The sequence below is a fragment of the Mixophyes fleayi genome, chromosome 1 (assembly GCF_038048845.1).
Source record: "Mixophyes fleayi isolate aMixFle1 chromosome 1, aMixFle1.hap1, whole genome shotgun sequence".
NCBI classification, from domain to species: domain Eukaryota; kingdom Metazoa; phylum Chordata; class Amphibia; order Anura; family Limnodynastidae; genus Mixophyes; species Mixophyes fleayi.
The window spans coordinates 85,219,727-85,229,726 of record NC_134402.1 but is presented as its reverse complement, the minus strand read 5'-3'; the positions used below and the strand labels follow the sequence as shown (position 1 = coordinate 85,229,726).

Here is a 10,000-nt window from a genome sequence, read left to right as displayed (position 1 = left end):
CTTTTCCTTGAGTTGCCTATATAGCTGAAATTGTAACACATAATTGAATATCCTTATACAACTAAAAGGGGAGACAGGGGGCACCTGGATTTCAACCAGGGACCTCTTGATCTGCAGTCAAATGCTCTACCACTGAGCTATACCCCCAGAAGGCATTTACTGCTGACTAACTAGTGCACATTTTTATTCTTACGGGTGAATCAGCTGTGTTTGTACACTAACATCTCTCTATTGTATTAGCTGGAATATTTTCTTTTGTCCATTGAACCATAATTGCATGTGCAGTATATGTTCTACATGTATTCTACTACTGACCTACTATTACAAGGGGATTTCACACTTATCTTCATTCACATCTCCTAAATATTACTTTTCACCTCTCTGTTTCATTATGGTAGCAAAATACTCACAAGTCCAGTCCTTTAAAAGTAGTTTGCTTCTGAGTGAGATATTGTACCTTACATATAAATTCAGCCTCAAAATGATTCTTATTGGAAGTACACCTGCAAATCTCACTTCTTGGCATGAACTTAAGAAATAAACTTATTAAGCATTTAAACCTGCCATAGACACTGTACTATCAGGAATGAACATTATAACGTATAAGTACTTGTATTTTGTACTTTTCCTTGAGTTGCCTATATAGCTGAAATTGTAACACATAATTGAATATCCTTATACAACTAAAAGAGGAGACAAGGGGCACCCGGATTTCAACCAGGGCCCTCTCGATCTGCAGTCGAATGCTCTACCACTGAGCTATACCCCCAGAAGGCATTTACTGCTGACTTACTAGTGCACATTTTTATTCTTATGGTTGATTAAGCTGTGTTTGTACACTAACATCTCTCTATTGTATTAGCTGGAATATTTTCTTTTGTCCATTGAACCATTATTGCATGTGCAGTATATGTTCTACATGTATTCTACTACTGACCTACCATTACAAGGGGATTTCACACTTATCTTCATTCACATCTCCTAAATATTACTTTTCACCTCTCTGTTTCATTATGGTAGCAAAATACTCACAAGTCCAGTCCTTTAAAAGTAATTTGCTTCTGAGTGAGACATTGTACCTGACATATAAATTCAGCCTCAAAATCTATAATATTTATACTTAAAAGTTAATAATAACAATAATAATTATGGGTAACTTCCCTTCTCTTTTCCTATTTCACTATATTAAACAACCAAGAATAATGTTACGACTGATCACAACTTCATGAAAAGAGCCACTGATTCTCATTGGAGGTACACCTGCAAATCTCACTTCTTGGCATGAAGTTAAGAAATAAACTTATTAAGCATTTAAACCTGCCATAGACACTGTACTATCAGGAATGAACATTATAACGTATAAGTACTTGTATTTTGTACTTTTCCTTGAGTTGCCTATATAGCTGAAATTGTAACACATAATTGAATATCCTTATACAACTAAAAGAGGAGACAAGGGGCACCCGGATTTTAACCAGGGCCCTCTCGATCTGCAGTTGAATGCTCTACCACTGAGCTATACCCCCAGAAGGCATTTACTGCTGACTTACTAGTGCACATTTTTATTCTTATGGTTGATTAAGCTGCATTTGTACACTAACATCTCTCTATTGTATTAGCTGGAATATTTTATTTTGTCCATTGAACCATAATTGCATGTGCAGTATATGTTCTACATGTATTCTACTACTGACCTACCATTACAAGGGGATTTCACACTTATCTTCATTCACATCTCCTAAATATTACTTTTCACCTCTCTGTTTCATTATGGTAGCAAAATACTCACAAGTCCAGTCCTTTAAAAGTAATTTGCTTCTGAGTGAGACATTGTACCTGACATATAAATTCAGCCTCAAAATCTATAATATTTATACTTAAAAGTTAATAATAACATTAATAATTATGGGTAACTTCCCTTCTCTTTTCCTATTTCACTATATTAAACAACCAAAAATAATGTTACGACTGATCACAACTTCCTGAAAAGAGCCACTGATTCTTATTGGAGGTACACCTGCAAATCTCACTTCTTGGCATGAAGTTAAGAAATAAACTTATTAAGCATTTAAACCTGCCATAGACACTGTACTATCAGGAATGAACATTACAACGTATAAGTACTTGTATTTTGTACTTTTCCTTGAGTTGCCTATATAGCTGAAATTGTAACACATAATTGAATATCCTTATACAACTAAAAGGGGAGACAGGGGGCACCCGGATTTGAACCAGGGACCTCTCGATCTGCAGTCGAATGCTCTACCACTGAGCTATACCCCCAGAAGGCATTTACTGCTGACTTACTAGTGCACATTTTTATTCTTACGGGTGAATCAGCTGTGTTTGGACACTAACATCTCTCTATTGTATTAGCTGGAATATTTTCTTTTGTCCATTGAACCATAATTGCATGTGCAGTATATGTTCTACATGTATTCTACTACTGACCTACCATTACAAGGGGATTTCACACTTATCTTCATTCACATCTCCTAAATATTACTTTTCACCTCTCTCTTTCATTATGGTAGCAAAATACTCACAAGTCCAGTCCTTTAAAAGTAATTTGCTTCTGAGTGAGACATTGTACCTGACATATAAATTCAGCCTCAAAATCTATAATATTTATACTTAAAAGTTAATAATAACAATAATAATTATGGGTAACTTCCCTTCTCTTTTCCTATTTCACTATATTAAACAACCAAGAATAATGTTACGACTGATCACAACTTCATGAAAAGAGCCACTGATTCTTATTGGAGGTACACCTGCAAATCTCACTTCTTGGCATGAAGTTAAGAAATAAACTTATTAAGCATTTAAACCTGCCATAGACACTGTACTATCAGGAATGAACATTATAACGTATAAGTACTTGTATTTTGTACTTTTCCTTGAGTTGCCTATATAGCTGAAATTGTAACACATAATTGAATATCCTTATACAACTAAAAGAGGAGACAAGGGGCACCCGGATTTCAACCAGGGCCCTCTCGATCTGCAGTCGAATGCTCTACCACTGAGCTATACCCCCAGAAGGCATTTACTGCTGACTTACTAGTGCACATTTTTATTCTTATGGTTGATTAAGCTGTGTTTGTACACTAACATCTCTCTATTGTATTAGCTGGAATATTTTCTTTTGTCCATTGAACCATAATTGCATGTGCAGTATATGTTCTACATGTATTCTACTACTGACCTACCATTACAAGGGGATTTCACACTTATCATCATTCACATCTCCTAAATATTACTTTTCACCTCTCTGTTTCATTATGGTAGCAAAATACTCACAAGTCCAGTCCTTTAAAAGTAATTTGCTTCTGAGTGAGACATTGTACCTGACATATAAATTTAGCCTCAAAATCTATAATATTTATACTTAAAAGTTAATAATAACAATAATAATTATGGGTAACTTCCCTTCTCTTTTCCTATTTCACTATATTAAACAACCAAGAATAATGTTACGACTGATCACAACTTCCTGAAAAGAGCCACTGATTCTTATTGGAGGTACACCTGCAAATCTCACTTCTTGGCATAAAGTTAAGAAATAAACTTATTAAGCATTTAAACCTGCCATAGACACTGTACTATCAGGAATGAACATTACAACGTATAAGTACTTGTATTTTGTACTTTTCCTTGAGTTGCCTATATAGCTGAAATTGTAACACATAATTGAATATCCTTATACAACTAAAAGGGGAGACAGGGGGCACCCGGATTTGAACCAGGGACCTCTCGATCTGCAGTCGAATGCTCTACCACTGAGCTATACCCCCAGAAGGCATTTAAAGCTGACTTACTAGTGCACATTTTTATTCTTACGGGTGAATCAGCTGTGTTTGGACACTAACATCTCTCTATTGTATTAGCTGGAATATTTTCTTTTGTCCATTGAACCATAATTGCATGTGCAGTATATGTTCTACATGTATTCTACTACTGACCTACCATTACAAGGGGATTTCACACTTATCTTCATTCACATCTCCTAAATATTACTTTTCACCTCTCTGTTTCATTATGGTAGCAAAATACTCACAAGTCCAGTCCTTTAAAAGTAGTTTGCTTCTGAGTGAGATATTGTACCTTACATATAAATTCAGCCTCAAAATGATTCTTATTGGAAGTACACCTGCAAATCTCACTTCTTGGCATGAAGTTAAGAAATAAACTTATTAAGCATTTAAACCTGCCATAGTCACTGTACTATCAGGAATGAACATTATAACGTATAAGTACTTGTATTTTCTACTTTTCCTTGAGTTGCCTATATAGCTGAAATTGTAACACATAATTGAATATCCTTATACAACTAAAAGGGGAGACAAGGGGCACCCGGATTTCAACCAGGGCCCTCTTGATCTGCAGTCGAATGCTCTACCACTGAGCTATACCCCCAGAAGGCATTTACTGCTGACTTACTAGTGCACATTTTTATTCTTATGGTTGATTAAGCTGTGTTTGTACACTAACATCTCTCTATTGTATTACCTGGAATATTTTCTTTTGTCCATTGAACAATAATTGCATGTGCAGTATATGTTCTACATGTATTCTACTACTGACCTACCATTACAAGGGGATTTCACACTTATCTTCATTCACATCTCCTAAATATTACTTTTCACCTCTCTGTTTCATTATGGTAGCAAAATACTCACAAGTCCAGTCCTTTAAAAGTAATTTGCTTCTGAGTGAGACATTGTACCTGACATATAAATTCAGCCTCAAAATCTATAATATTTATACTTAAAAGTTAATAATAACAATAATAATTATGGTTAACTTCCCTTCTCTTTTCCTTTTTCACTATATTAAACAACCAAGAATAATGTTACGACTGATCACAGCTTCCTGAAAAGAGCCACTGATTCTTATTGGAGGTACACCTGCAAATCTCACTTCTTGACATAAAGTTAAGAAATAAACTTATTAAGCATTTAAACCTGCCATAGACACTGTACTATCAGGAATGAACATTACAACGTATAAGTACTTGTATTTTGTACTTTTCCTTGAGTTGCCTATATAGCTGAAATTGTAACACATAATTGAATATCCTTATACAACTAAAAGGGAAGACAGGGGGCACCCAGATTGGAACCAGGGACCTCTCAATCTGCAGTCGAATGCTCTACCACTGAGCTATACCCCCAGAAGGCATTTACTGCTGACTTACTAGTGCACATTTTTATTCTTACGGGTGAATCAGCTGTGTTTGTACCCTAACATCTCTCTATTGTATTAGCTGGAATATTTTCTTTTGTCCATTGAACCATAATTGCATGTGCAGTACATGTTCTACATGTATTCTACTACTGACCTACCATTACAAGGGGATTTCACACTTATCTTCATTCACATCTCCTAAATATTACTTTTCACCTCTCTGTTTCATTATGGTAGCAAAATACTCACAAGTCCAGTCCTTTAAAAGTAATTTGCTTCTGAGTGAGACATTGTACCTGACATATAAATTCAGCCTCAAAATCTATAATATTTATACTTAAAAGTTAATAATAACATTAATAATTATGGGTAACTTCCCTTCTCTTTTCCTATTTCACTATATTAAACAACCAAGAATAATGTTACGACTGATCACAACTTCCTGAAAAGAGCCACTGATTCTTATTGGAGGTACACCTGCAAATCTCACTTCTTGGCATGAAGTTAAGAAATAAACTTATTAAGCATTTAAACCTGCCATAGACACTGTACTATCAGGAATGAACATTACAACGTATAAGTACTTGTCCTTGAGTTGCCTATATAGCTGAAATTGTAACACATAATTGAATATCCTTATACAACTAAAAGGGGAGACAGGGGGCACCTGGATTTGAACCAGGGCCCTCTCGATCTGCAGTCGAATGCTCTACCACTGAGCTATACCCCCAGAAGGCATTTAATGCTGACTTACTAGTGCACATTTTTATTCTTACGGGTGAATCAGCTGTGTTTGTACACTAACATCTCTCTATTGTATTAGCTGGAATATTTTCTTTTGTCCATTGAACCATAATTGCATGTGCAGTATATGTTCTACATGTATTCTACTACTGACCTACCATTACAAGGGGATTTCACACTTATCTTCATTCACATCTCCTAAATATTACTTTTCACCTCTCTGTTTCATTATGGTAGCAAAATACTCACAAGTCCAGTCCTTTAAAAGTAGTTTGCTTCTGAGTGAGATATTGTACCTTACATATAAATTCAGCCTCAAAATGATTCTTATTGGAAGTACACCTGCAAATCTCACTTCTTGGCATGAAGTTAAGAAATAAACTTATTAAGCATTTAAACCTGCCATAGACACTGTACTATCAGGAATGAACATTATAACGTATAAGTACTTGTATTTTCTACTTTTCCTTGAGTTGCCTATATAGCTGAAATTGTAACACATAATTGAATATCCTTATACAACTAAAAGAGGAGACAAGGGGCACCCGGATTTCAACCAGGGCCATCTCGATCTGCAGTCGAATGCTCTACCACTGAGCTATACCCCCAGAAGGCATTTACTGCTGACTTACTAGTGCACATTTTTATTCTTATGGTTGATTAAGCTGTGTTTGTACACTAACATCTCTCTATTGTATTAGCTGGAATATTTTCTTTTGTCCATTGAACCATAATTGCATGTGCAGTATATGTTCTACATGTATTCTACTACTGACCTACCATTACAAGGGGATTTCACACTTATCATCATTCACATCTCCTAAATATTACTTTTCACCTCTCTGTTTCATTATGGTAGCAAAATACTCACAAGTCCAGTCCTTTAAAAGTAATTTGCTTCTGAGTGAGACATTGTACCTGACATATAAATTTAGCCTCAAAATCTATAATATTTATACTTAAAAGTTAATAATAACAATAATAATTATGGGTAACTTCCCTTCTCTTTTCCTATTTCACTATATTAAACAACCAAGAATAATGTTACGACTGATCACAACTTCCTGAAAAGAGCCACTGATTCTTATTGGAGGTACACCTGCAAATCTCACTTCTTGGCATAAAGTTAAGAAATAAACTTATTAAGCATTTAAACCTGCCATAGACACTGTACTATCAGGAATGAACATTACAACGTATAAGTACTTGTATTTTGTACTTTTCCTTGAGTTGCCTATATAGCTGAAATTGTAACACATAATTGAATATCCTTATACAACTAAAAGGGGAGACAGGGGGCACCCGGATTTGAACCAGGGACCTCTCGATCTGCAGTCGAATGCTCTACCACTGAGCTATACCCCCAGAAGGCATTTAAAGCTGACTTACTAGTGCACATTTTTATTCTTACGGGTGAATCAGCTGTGTTTGGACACTAACATCTCTCTATTGTATTAGCTGGAATATTTTCTTTTGTCCATTGAACCATAATTGCATGTGCAGTATATGTTCTACATGTATTCTACTACTGACCTACCATTACAAGGGGATTTCACACTTATCTTCATTCACATCTCCTAAATATTACTTTTCACCTCTCTGTTTCATTATGGTAGCAAAATACTCACAAGTCCAGTCCTTTAAAAGTAGTTTGCTTCTGAGTGAGATATTGTACCTTACATATAAATTCAGCCTCAAAATGATTCTTATTGGAAGTACACCTGCAAATCTCACTTCTTGGCATGAAGTTAAGAAATAAACTTATTAAGCATTTAAACCTGCCATAGTCACTGTACTATCAGGAATGAACATTATAACGTATAAGTACTTGTATTTTCTACTTTTCCTTGAGTTGCCTATATAGCTGAAATTGTAACACATAATTGAATATCCTTATACAACTAAAAGGGGAGACAAGGGGCACCCGGATTTCAACCAGGGCCCTCTTGATCTGCAGTCGAATGCTCTACCACTGAGCTATACCCCCAGAAGGCATTTACTGCTGACTTACTAGTGCACATTTTTATTCTTATGGTTGATTAAGCTGTGTTTGTACACTAACATCTCTCTATTGTATTAGCTGGAATATTTTCTTTTGTCCATTGAACAATAATTGCATGTGCAGTATATGTTCTACATGTATTCTACTACTGACCTACCATTACAAGGGGATTTCACACTTATCTTCATTCACATCTCCTAAATATTACTTTTCACCTCTCTGTTTCATTATGGTAGCAAAATACTCACAAGTCCAGTCCTTTAAAAGTAATTTGCTTCTGAGTGAGACATTGTACCTGACATATAAATTCAGCCTCAAAATCTATAATATTTATACTTAAAAGTTAATAATAACAATAATAATTATGGTTAACTTCCCTTCTCTTTTCCTTTTTCACTATATTAAACAACCAAGAATAATGTTACGACTGATCACAGCTTCCTGAAAAGAGCCACTGATTCTTATTGGAGGTACACCTGCAAATCTCACTTCTTGACATAAAGTTAAGAAATAAACTTATTAAGCATTTAAACCTGCCATAGACACTGTACTATCAGGAATGAACATTACAACGTATAAGTACTTGTATTTTGTACTTTTCCTTGAGTTGCCTATATAGCTGAAATTGTAACACATAATTGAATATCCTTATACAACTAAAAGGGGAGACAGGGGGCACCCGGATTGGAACCAGGGACCTCTCAATCTGCAGTCGAATGCTCTACCACTGAGCTATACCCCCAGAAGGCATTTACTGCTGACTTACTAGTGCACATTTTTATTCTTACGGGTGAATCAGCTGTGTTTGTACCCTAACATCTCTCTATTGTATTAGCTGGAATATTTTCTTTTGTCCATTGAACCATAATTGCATGTGCAGTACATGTTCTACATGTATTCTACTACTGACCTACCATTACAAGGGGATTTCACACTTATCTTCATTCACATCTCCTAAATATTACTTTTCACCTCTCTGTTTCATTATGGTAGCAAAATACTCACAAGTCCAGTCCTTTAAAAGTAATTTGCTTCTGAGTGAGACATTGTACCTGACATATAAATTTAGCCTCAAAATCTATAATATTTATACTTAAAAGTTAATAATAACAATAATAATTATGGGTAACTTCCCTTCTCTTTTCCTATTTCACTATATTAAACAACCAAGAATAATGTTACGACTGATCACAACTTCCTGAAAAGAGCCACTGATTCTTATTGGAGGTACACCTGCAAATCTCACTTCTTGGCATAAAGTTAAGAAATAAACTTATTAAGCATTTAAACCTGCCATAGACACTGTACTATCAGGAATGAACATTACAACGTATAAGTACTTGTATTTTGTACTTTTCCTTGAGTTGCCTATATAGCTGAAATTGTAACACATAATTGAATATCCTTATACAACTAAAAGGGGAGACAGGGGGCACCCGGATTTGAACCAGGGACCTCTCGATCTGCAGTCGAATGCTCTACCACTGAGCTATACCCCCAGAAGGCATTTAAAGCTGACTTACTAGTGCACATTTTTATTCTTACGGGTGAATCAGCTGTGTTTGGACACTAACATCTCTCTATTGTATTAGCTGGAATATTTTCTTTTGTCCATTGAACCATAATTGCATGTGCAGTATATGTTCTACATGTATTCTACTACTGACCTACCATTACAAGGGGATTTCACACTTATCTTCATTCACATCTCCTAAATATTACTTTTCACCTCTCTGTTTCATTATGGTAGCAAAATACTCACAAGTCCAGTCCTTTAAAAGTAGTTTGCTTCTGAGTGAGATATTGTACCTTACATATAAATTCAGCCTCAAAATGATTCTTATTGGAAGTACACCTGCAAATCTCACTTCTTGGCATGAAGTTAAGAAATAAACTTATTAAGCATTTAAACCTGCCATAGTCACTGTACTATCAGGAATGAACATTATAACGTATAAGTACTTGTATTTTCTACTTTTCCTTGAGTTGCCTATATAGCTGAAATTGTAACACATAATTGAATATCCTTATACAACTAAAAGGGGAGACAAGGGGCACCCGGAT

At 35.2% G+C, this 10,000-nt stretch overlaps 6 non-coding genes across 6 annotated transcripts; all 6 read right to left on the bottom strand.

Moving 5' to 3' along the window:
* Positions 1–75: 75 nt before the first annotated feature.
* TRNAC-GCA (transfer RNA cysteine (anticodon GCA)) lies at positions 76–147 on the bottom strand. Its single transcript has one exon. It is a non-coding gene; the product is annotated as a tRNA-Cys (tRNA).
* Positions 148–2,211: 2,064 nt separating this feature from the next.
* TRNAC-GCA (transfer RNA cysteine (anticodon GCA)) lies at positions 2,212–2,283 on the bottom strand. The gene has a single exon. It is a non-coding gene; the product is annotated as a tRNA-Cys (tRNA).
* Positions 2,284–3,725: 1,442 nt separating this feature from the next.
* TRNAC-GCA (transfer RNA cysteine (anticodon GCA)) lies at positions 3,726–3,797 on the bottom strand. The gene has a single exon. It is a non-coding gene; the product is annotated as a tRNA-Cys (tRNA).
* Positions 3,798–5,848: 2,051 nt separating this feature from the next.
* TRNAC-GCA (transfer RNA cysteine (anticodon GCA)) lies at positions 5,849–5,920 on the bottom strand. Its single transcript has one exon. It is a non-coding gene; the product is annotated as a tRNA-Cys (tRNA).
* Positions 5,921–7,227: 1,307 nt separating this feature from the next.
* On the bottom strand, positions 7,228–7,299 carry TRNAC-GCA (transfer RNA cysteine (anticodon GCA)). Its single transcript has one exon. It is a non-coding gene; the product is annotated as a tRNA-Cys (tRNA).
* Positions 7,300–9,363: 2,064 nt separating this feature from the next.
* TRNAC-GCA (transfer RNA cysteine (anticodon GCA)) lies at positions 9,364–9,435 on the bottom strand. Its single transcript has one exon. It is a non-coding gene; the product is annotated as a tRNA-Cys (tRNA).
* Positions 9,436–10,000: the final 565 nt, after the last annotated feature.